We start from the raw sequence: 8,967 nt of genomic DNA, 5'->3' as shown, positions 1-8,967 counted from the left end.
CCCGTCTTTACCCCGCGTTGCCGAAGATCTCGGTTTGCCAGACGGAGCACAACCTCATTTAGGCACGTGGTAGCGAATTCCTCGTGTTCCAACAACAACTTCATTTTGAGATGGCGAGTGGGGAGGTTCATCGCCAGAGGAGATACTCTATCCCATTGCAGGTGGAGATGTGGCGAATAAAATAAGGAGCCCCTTCGCAATAACGATCGAAGTCCGATGGTGTCCAGAAATGTTAAAAGAGCTTTGAGCGCAGATCGTTGCTGGGCTGGATTGGGCCAGGGACCAAGCAATTTCGATAGAGAGAAGGGGGCGAGAGTCCAGCTGACTAAGGGAATCGGAGAGTGCGGTTCGGGAAGGTTGGTAGTGGGGACAATGAAGAAGAATGTGCTCCAGATCCTCAAGAGCACCACAGTGGCAGCAGGTGGGAGAGTCAACTTGTCTCAGGCGGTAACGCCACTGAGCTGTTAAGGCCGCATCGAGTCACATTCAGTGGATTAATGCAGCATCATGACGAAAGGTGTTTCGTGGCATGCGGAAAGCGAGGGTTGGATGAACTCTGCTCAACATAGATGGGGGAGAATGTCGGTTGTCCATTGGCGGGAGGCCAGGGGTGTCACGAGGCGTTGCAGAATGAAACGACGGTCTCCTCTCAGCAGAACAATACTGGTCCGTTTCCGATACGAGAGTGCTGCTTGTGCGGCGCTGTCGGCCTGCTCATTCCCCACGACACCACAATGGGCTGGAACCCACTGGAGAACTAGCCTGTGGCCTGCTGCGTAGACAGTGTGGTAAGCCATTAACACATCTGTGACGAGGGGTGCGGATGGGCCTTGTATGCCGGAATTTTCAATAGCTTGAAGTGCAGATTTGGAGTCTGTGAAGACTGCCCATTCCCGCGGGGTAAAATCAGCGATGTGTTGTAGAAAGAAAAGGATGGCATAGAGTTCCGCTGGAGTTGAGGAGGTTGGATGTGAAAGGCGTCGTCCTTGCACTACGCCTTCAGATGGTATGACGAATGCTGAGGCGGAGTTGTTGTTTCAGGATGCGCTATTTGTATATGCTACCGTAAACGTAGAAAACTGCTCGTCTACCAGAGCATAAAATGGGCTCGGAGGACTTGAGGGGGGACCTGATCTCTTCTTTCCAGAAGGTTCGGAAGGCTTACGGAAGTCGGCGGTACCGGCAGAGACCAGGGTGCTTCCGGCAGTATAATGTCCTTAGCTATGAAGCCAGTGAGAGTCTGGCGTGAGTAGTAATGACTGGACACAGACTGTCCGCAACGCTACAAGGCTTCTGGACACGTTTAATTAGCAATTAGAGCTAATTGGGACCCCCCACATTAATCAGGACCCTCCAGGGAGTCATCACACTAATTGGGGAGCATCTAGGACGTGTCCAGACCACCCTGTGCGTTGCGGACAATCTGTGTCCATAAAAATAAAAAAATAGGTAGAAAATAAAATAAAAAGATGGAAATAGAGTGGAGAGAAACAATTTATTCGAAAATCAACGATGCCGCGGCGAAGAACCCGCTCCGCAACACCCGAGTGACCAGCGCCCGCCATGTTGCTTGTTGACGACTGGTAGTTGCAGAGATCGACGACAGGTGGCCACTTAGTTGCAAGGCATCACACCAGATGGCGCCACCATCATAGCTCTAGACGAGAAAGACAGAGAACAAGATACTAGCGGCAGGTAAAAATGGCAGCACTGCTGAACAAGTCTAGGCATGCGAGAGAAAAGGTCTAACCGCTACTGCTAAAACAGAAAACAGTACACATCGGGGAAAAAGGCTGACGGGGACGATCGTTTAGGCCTAACCACAACACTACGCAGCTAACACAAGGCGGGAACCACACATCGCTAAACATGCGTCAACAGGCTTGCTCACCGCAAGACATGTCTAAACATACGAGGAAAAAAGGCTTACGGGGGGCGATCGCTTAGGCCTAACCTCAACACTACGCAGCTAACACAAGGCGGGAACCACACATCGCTAAACATGCGTCAACAGGCTTGGACACCGCAGAACAAGTCTAAACATGCGAGAAAAGGCTTAGCACGAGCGCGGTCACCGCTAAACACGGCAAACATACGAGAAAAGGAGCGCGTCAAATCACTCACCTTTTCCCCCGCGGCAACTTCCAGGCAGAAACTGAGCGAGCGCGGAGAACACACGTCTGCTCTCTACGAGCGCCAGCCAGAAACTGAGCGAGCGCGCGGAGCGCACGTCCGTCTTCCGCGACAGCCCGAGAGAAACTGAGTGAGGCGACGCGCAGCGGCAGCTATGGATGCGCGCGCGCGCCCTCTGCTCCACCCGTCCGCGCATGCTAGCTCCCTCTGCGCCGCCCGCGGGTGTTTTCGGTTTCGGCTCTCTGCTGCGCGCGCGCGCTCCTAGCCGCGATGGGTGGCTTCTGAGTTTCACTTTCGTTTCTTTGCGCGCGCGTTTATCTCTATAAAGGCAGCGCGCACCGCGCTCGCGTCATCACTACGTGAAGATGTTCAGCTACCACTCTTTACAAAATTGTTCCCGCACCCACGCTTCTTGGGAAGAAGTGGAGAAGGAACGTTTCAACGGCGAAAGTCCCCGCAACGAGCTCGTCATCACTGCTTTTTGCTACGTGATAGACATGGTAGGCTTTGGCAATATAGGAGAGATCTCGCCGGGGCCGCTGCAGGAGATGGTGCGTCGGATCTACGCCCGTTACAAGAACGTCTGCATAACGGTTCCGGACGGACCCCTGGGACTGATGAACGAATTTGTGAGCTTGGCCAACGCAGAATTCAACTGCATCGCTGCAGACATCGTGGACCTTCTCGCTCGTGCCATCGCTCATATTAAGCACGCCCTTCGGAAGCAGCGACATTTGCAAGCAGTCTACATCGCCAACCTTGTCACTGATTTATTGAAATACCGCTTGGTTATTGACATGCAACGCATTAAACAGTCCGTATAACTTTGACGAGACTCTGTGTGTTCTTTCACTGAAACATGTTTATTGAATAGAAACAAAAGATTTGGTCAATAGATGCCAACACCCTCCCTCCCTTGTCTGATCATCTCGTAATGCTGCGTTCGTGAGATCAGATGTGCCAGAAAAGGGGAATCTTCATCGCAGCGTCGTCATTGCGCGGGTCACGGTACCAGCGCGATGACGGAATGGTCATTCTTTTCGTACACCCACTCCGCTACCACACTGCCACAACGACCCGTGCTTCTCCTGTCTGCGAGAGAGAGAGAGAGAGAAGCATGTCTCGACTAGAACTTTTATTCTCGATTACATGCGCGTGCAGCTCTTTGTTCCACGGTTACTCGATGCCTGACGTCGACGGTCTCGGGCTCTCTTCCGGGTTTTCCGGTGCTGCACAAAGAGGGAGTACTATCGTAATGCGATACGCATCAAAACACTAGGAAAGCTTACCGTATTCGCAGCTCCCATAAGGGAAGGAGTGTACGGCATCCACGAGATAGCGCTTGTCGTCGTAGGGGACCAAGCTCTTCTTGAGTCTCGAAATGGTGTACATCGTTTGCTTTATACTCTGGATGGTGCGGGGAACAGAGGCGTGTACCTAGTAGCCGTTCCGTCAAATGCCTCATCTGTGATAAAAAAAGGAAGGAATCGTCTCTCCGTGACGGAGGGATGATTCTCTACGACGTGCTCTCTCAATTCAACGATTCTACGACCCTGGACAGGCTCAGCTTCGTTTCGAAATTCTGGGCTTGCATCTGGTGATTCATCTCGAACCCTACCAGACAGAGGAATGAAATCTGCATACGACTGATCCCCTTCCCACATGAGCAATTCGTCTGCATTGTCATGTCCATCTAGGGGTTCGTCGTCGTCGTCGTCCGTTTCAGGTATTACGAAAGGCGGAGTACTGTCTCTGTCGTCGTCGTCGTCATCTGAAAGGACGACTGGGCTATTACCGAGATTCTCTATTCTAGCTTCGTGCTCTCTTTCTACGAGCACGAGCATGGCATCGATGGGGTCGTACTGACATACGAGACAGCGCGGCACTGCGGTCAAACAAAATCAGTACGAGATTCCCCCTCACGAAACAATGCTCACTTTTCCCTTCAGTTGAGGAACGCTTGAGATTGATGATGAGAGAGGATGGGATGAGTCCCTGTGTTCAGTGTCATGCGGTGACAGCGGCTATTGGTTCCTGAAAAACAATGTCATGCATAGAATACACTTTCACAGCAGAGACGGTCAACTTACATTTTGCTCCACGAAACGCCTCGTGTCGTGGATGGATGCCCCCCGTGGGCTTCCTGTCAATCGTCGTAGAACCAGCGCACCTTTTATAGTCGCTACACCGCTCTCCTCCTCCTCGCATTGCGACGGTGTCATCTGTACTTTGACCACCCCGCCTTCTGTTTTTCGCGCCTTTTTGCGATGTCGCATATGGCAATGATGTCATCGACGTTGAATAAAACATTACACTAATTTCTAGCTAACACTCTGGGACGACTTGTACATGACGACAAGAAGACCCAGAGTGGGATTCGAACCCAGGATCCTTCTACACTGGGCGCGACACACTAACCACCAATCTAATTCGTACTGCGTGACGTGATTCGTATTGCGGGGTTCGTGTCTACACACGTCACTACATGTTCAAACACGTTCAATGACGTCATAGAGAGAGAGAGAAAGTAGTGTGTCCAGGGACGACTTCGCCGCCCGTGTCTAAACACGTCCAAACACGTCCAAACATGTTCAGACACGTTCAATGACGTCATAGATAGGGTGAGAGGAACGAGTGTGTCCAGGGGCGACTTCGCCGCCTGTGTCTAAACATGTTCAAACACGTCTTAACATGTTCAAACACGTCTTAACATGTTCAAACACGTCTTAACATGCCCAAACACGTTCAATGACGTCATAGAGAGTGAGAGGCAAAGCTTTACTATAAATGTCGAAGCGAACGTTCGATCGTCATTCCATCATGATCAGCTTGGTAGATCCTCGTAAGTAATACCCATGATGTCATCATCATCGTCGAAATGTTTGAAGAGTTTCGTTTCCAGTGTACAAGACTTTTGCTGCGCGTGAAGTCGGTTTTTTCCCGCCTCACATATTTCGGGAGATTGGCAGCGCCCGCTTCTTCTGCACCAATTGCGGTGGATTGTGGTCCAAAGGTATGCTTCCTCGTTATTTTTTAATACGTTCTATAATCGTTCACATTTTTTCAGAGCAAAAGCATTGGACGGACCGATTGATTCGCCCGTTTCTCGGCTGTCGGACGGTACCATTCGACGTACGTTGCGAAGGACTTCGACTATTGAAGGAAGATGGAGAAGATGGACCATCAGTGTCACTCTGTGACTGAAGAAGATTGTACGTGTGTGTGTGTGTGTTTGAGATATAAAAACACGCGTTTCTCACACTCCTTTCGTTGCAGATTACGAATGGCTACTGACGGGAGATCTACCCCTGGTCCTAACCTTCAAGCCTCCTCCAAAGACCTTCTTTTTGCGAATCGGCGATCAACTGACTACCTGTCGCTGCGGTGGACTCTGGTCGAGAAACCCCAGCCATTGGTTAGACTCGAGCCTTTCGTCCGTATTTGGGCTGCCTTCCCGGCTACGAAACCAAAGCTGGAGCCTAATTCATGTGTAACGAGAAATAAAAAAAGGTTGTCTACTCTCCATTCCTTCTCAGTCATGATGACGCCCGAGCAGAGGTTTGCCACCTTTGTGCAAACGCAAATGTATCGGGACTTGCTGCGATTACGCGATTATATTCACGGCGATAGCTGCGAGGGAGACTTTCGCCCGATTCTCAAGACGATACCCTTACGTCTGTTCACCGTCAGTGGGAAGATTGCGAAGAAAATGAAGCGTTTCGTAGATTACAAGCTCGAGCTGTTGGAAAAGTATAGACGAGGAGAGACAGTCGACCCGTGTCTCATCAACGCGGGTTTCAACCGACCTATCGTCCGTCGCTACTGGCTTCTCCACACATCCGTCGACGTCACGGTGCAGACCGGCGACGACGGCGAGCGTCGGGTCAGCACGTTGGAAGATCGTCTCGCAAGGGTCTTGTGTATGTCGTGAAAAAATAAATAGTCTATTTTTTACGAAACGAGTTCGCTCACGAGGAGACGTTTTATTGTTTCGTCATTCTCTTCGAGGTTACAGGAAAACATGGATACACAACTTTTCAAGCTGCAGCGTTTCGACATGCGCGTGGCTACGTAGATACAAAAAGATACGACGACGAAGAAAATGAAGCGTTTCGTAGATTACAAGCTCGAGCTGTTGGAAAAGTATAGACGAGGAGAGACAGTCGACCCGTGTCTCATCAACGCGGGTTTCAACCGACCTATCGTCCGTCGCTACTGGCTTCTCTACACATCCGTCGACGTCACGGTGCAGACCGGCGACGACGGCGAGCGTCGGGTCAGCACGTTGGAAGATCGTCTCGCAAGGGTCTTGTGTATGTCGTGAAAAAATAAATAGTCTATTTTTTACGAAACGAGTTCGCTCACGAGGAGACGTTTTATTGTTTCGTCATTCTCTTCGAGGTTACAGGAAAACATGGATACACAACTTTTCAAGCTGCAGCGTTTCGACATGCGCGTGGCTACGTAGATACAAAAAAGCCCGCAGTAAGGCGAAAAAGGCGATTGAATACACTTGTCGTTATACTCGTCCACTACAGGTAAAGTCCTTCGAAGGTTTGCTTCGATTGGGGGAAGTCCGTAGCTGTCGAAAAACACGGCAGACCCGTCGTAGTTTTTCAGGTAGAGCACTCAGTGCTGCCCGCGCCTTCTTCGCTCTTCCGTATTGATGATTAAATAGCCGGGTTCGCGTAAAACGAAGGCTTCGTCGGAAGCGCAAATGCCTCTCAGCATGGAGGAAGCGAGGGGGTTCAGGGACACGAGTGCCAAGATGTCACTCTCGTACATCTTTTCTTATGGGAAGGTGACCGTACGGTCCTTGTCGACGTACATGAGCTTGGGACACTCGGAAATCAAGAGGACGGTGACCGCGTGTGGAAGGGCTTTAGCGAAGCGTAATTGCAGGCGAACGTTTCCTTTTCGCCACTCGTTCAAATGCGAAGAAGAAGAACACTTGTCCACGTCCAAGTTGAAGTACAGAAAGAACCCGTTCGTTTTAAATCGCTCGTAGCTATACTTGAAATGTTTCTCTCCCAGTTCTTGCAAGAAGTTAAAGTAGGGAATTTTGACGAGGTCGTTCTGAAAGTCGTATTCGGCTCGCACTTGCTGGCCGTCCACGGAGAGCATCGAATGAGACAGGTCGTAATGACGGAATTTGTAGGGGTTCGATTGGATGTCGCCGAGAAAGTCGGACGTGGCGAGCAGGGCGACGCATAATTGGGAAGGTACCCTTTCGGGGTAAACGTTTTCAAAGTGAGCGTCCAAGCTCCCGGCACTCAAGCTCCGCACCTTGGTTTCCAATCCGCGTAACACGTAGATGGCCGGCGTGGTCTGAAGCCGCCGCTCGTTTCCAAAAATAGGGAAGGTGCCAGCGTCTCCTTTTTCAAGTGTTACGTCATTTCTTTAATGTCCACCTCGTAAATGTACGTTTTCTTGTCTTTGGGGACCGATACGAGTTTAAATTCGTCGTTGTTTAATAGGAAAACGAGGCGAATTTCGACGGCAGGTACCATCAGGCGCGGCTGTTGAAACAGGTCGGTATTGATCTGACCGACCAGGTTAAAGTATTTTCCACCCTTCGTCGCTTCGTAACGTTGTTTCGGACCGGGAGACGAGACGTCGTAATCGTCCTTTAAATGTTCGTCGTCCTCGACATAAAGTCCAGCCGCGTGCACTGTTTCTTGAGCCATGGGCGTGGAATGAAGCACGACGTCCAAAATACTCCTGTAGGCGTACAACTCGTTGGAACTGACGAGCTTGTTGTTCGCATAAACGGTGACCGTCTTAAACATGCCGCTCAACAGGTGGTTTATTGGGAAAACGACATCTTTCTCGTCCATTTCTTCCCCGTCGTCGCGAACAATGCGCACGGTCAAAGACACGAAACTGCCGTAGAGATCCAAGTGTGCCCTTTGCAAATTTTGAATACAAAACTCGATCACGGAATTATTTACTCCGTTGACCGGATAAAAAAGTTGGTACGAAGTATCTTCCACGCCGTATTGAATGGAAGGGGGTTCGAATATCATCACATCAGTCGTTAGACAGATCGGCGTCTGTATTTTTCCTTTCGTTGACGTCATGACGGAGCGCGCAGCGGATGTGTGACCTTCACGGCGTACCAAAGATATCTGCAGGTGCGTCGTGTGTCGGCGCCTTTTGTTGTCGTTTGCGTGGCGTTTCTTCCCATTGTTGTTTCCAGAGCCCCCCATGGAATCCAGCACGTCTCTCCCCGTTGCTATGCCCGTCTTTTTTACTGCACGCGATATTCCTTCGCCATCGGCCAAATTCCGCGCCAAGCGCTTCAACGTTCTCTTGGCGATCGGTTTTATTTGCTGCCAGATGGGAACGATAAACTTGGATATGTTGCTCAACACACCGCCCCCTCGTTGGAAAAGGGGTCCCGTGTACACGGGAATTATTTTGGGGGAATTACGGTACATATTTGAAATGCAACGTTAGATTGGTTCTGCCTTTGGACCACAATGGCAAACGTCTTCCCGTTTCGTCCGCGAGAACGATCGTCACTGAGGGAATTTCGAATTGAGACAGGTTAAAATACTGGATGTTATCTAACGTGTAGGTGACGACGTGCTTGTCTTTCTCGTAATAAAAGGGTAGTATTTTTAATATCGTTTTTTTCCCGCTCCCCACGTACGTGGGTTCCACGATATCCGTGTAGACGATTATGTTGTGAAACGGGGCTTCCAGGAGTACCTCGACGGAGCTCGTGGCATCCTCCCTCGTAAACATTCGAATTCGAATTTGGGCGATTCGAAGCCCAAAAGCACGGCCAGGTACTCGGAAAGTCTTAGGGTGGAGGTACCCTCGGAAAGC

General features: G+C 50.5%; 1 long non-coding RNA gene across 1 annotated transcript; it reads right to left on the bottom strand.

The window, feature by feature from the left end:
• Nucleotides 1–1,481: 1,481 nt before the first annotated feature.
• Nucleotides 1,482–2,212, bottom strand: LOC135396018 (uncharacterized). The gene is made up of 2 exons (XR_010423250.1): nt 2,125–2,212; nt 1,482–1,657 (listed from the first exon to the last, which is right to left on the bottom strand). It is a non-coding gene; the product is annotated as an uncharacterized LOC135396018 (long non-coding RNA).
• Between the last annotated feature and the right edge of the window lie 6,755 nt (nt 2,213–8,967).

This window comes from Ornithodoros turicata, chromosome 5 (genome assembly GCF_037126465.1).
Source record: "Ornithodoros turicata isolate Travis chromosome 5, ASM3712646v1, whole genome shotgun sequence".
NCBI classification, from domain to species: Eukaryota; Metazoa; Arthropoda; class Arachnida; order Ixodida; family Argasidae; genus Ornithodoros; species Ornithodoros turicata.
The sequence above is the reverse complement of the archived record's forward strand: the minus strand, read 5'-3'. Positions and strand labels throughout refer to the sequence as shown.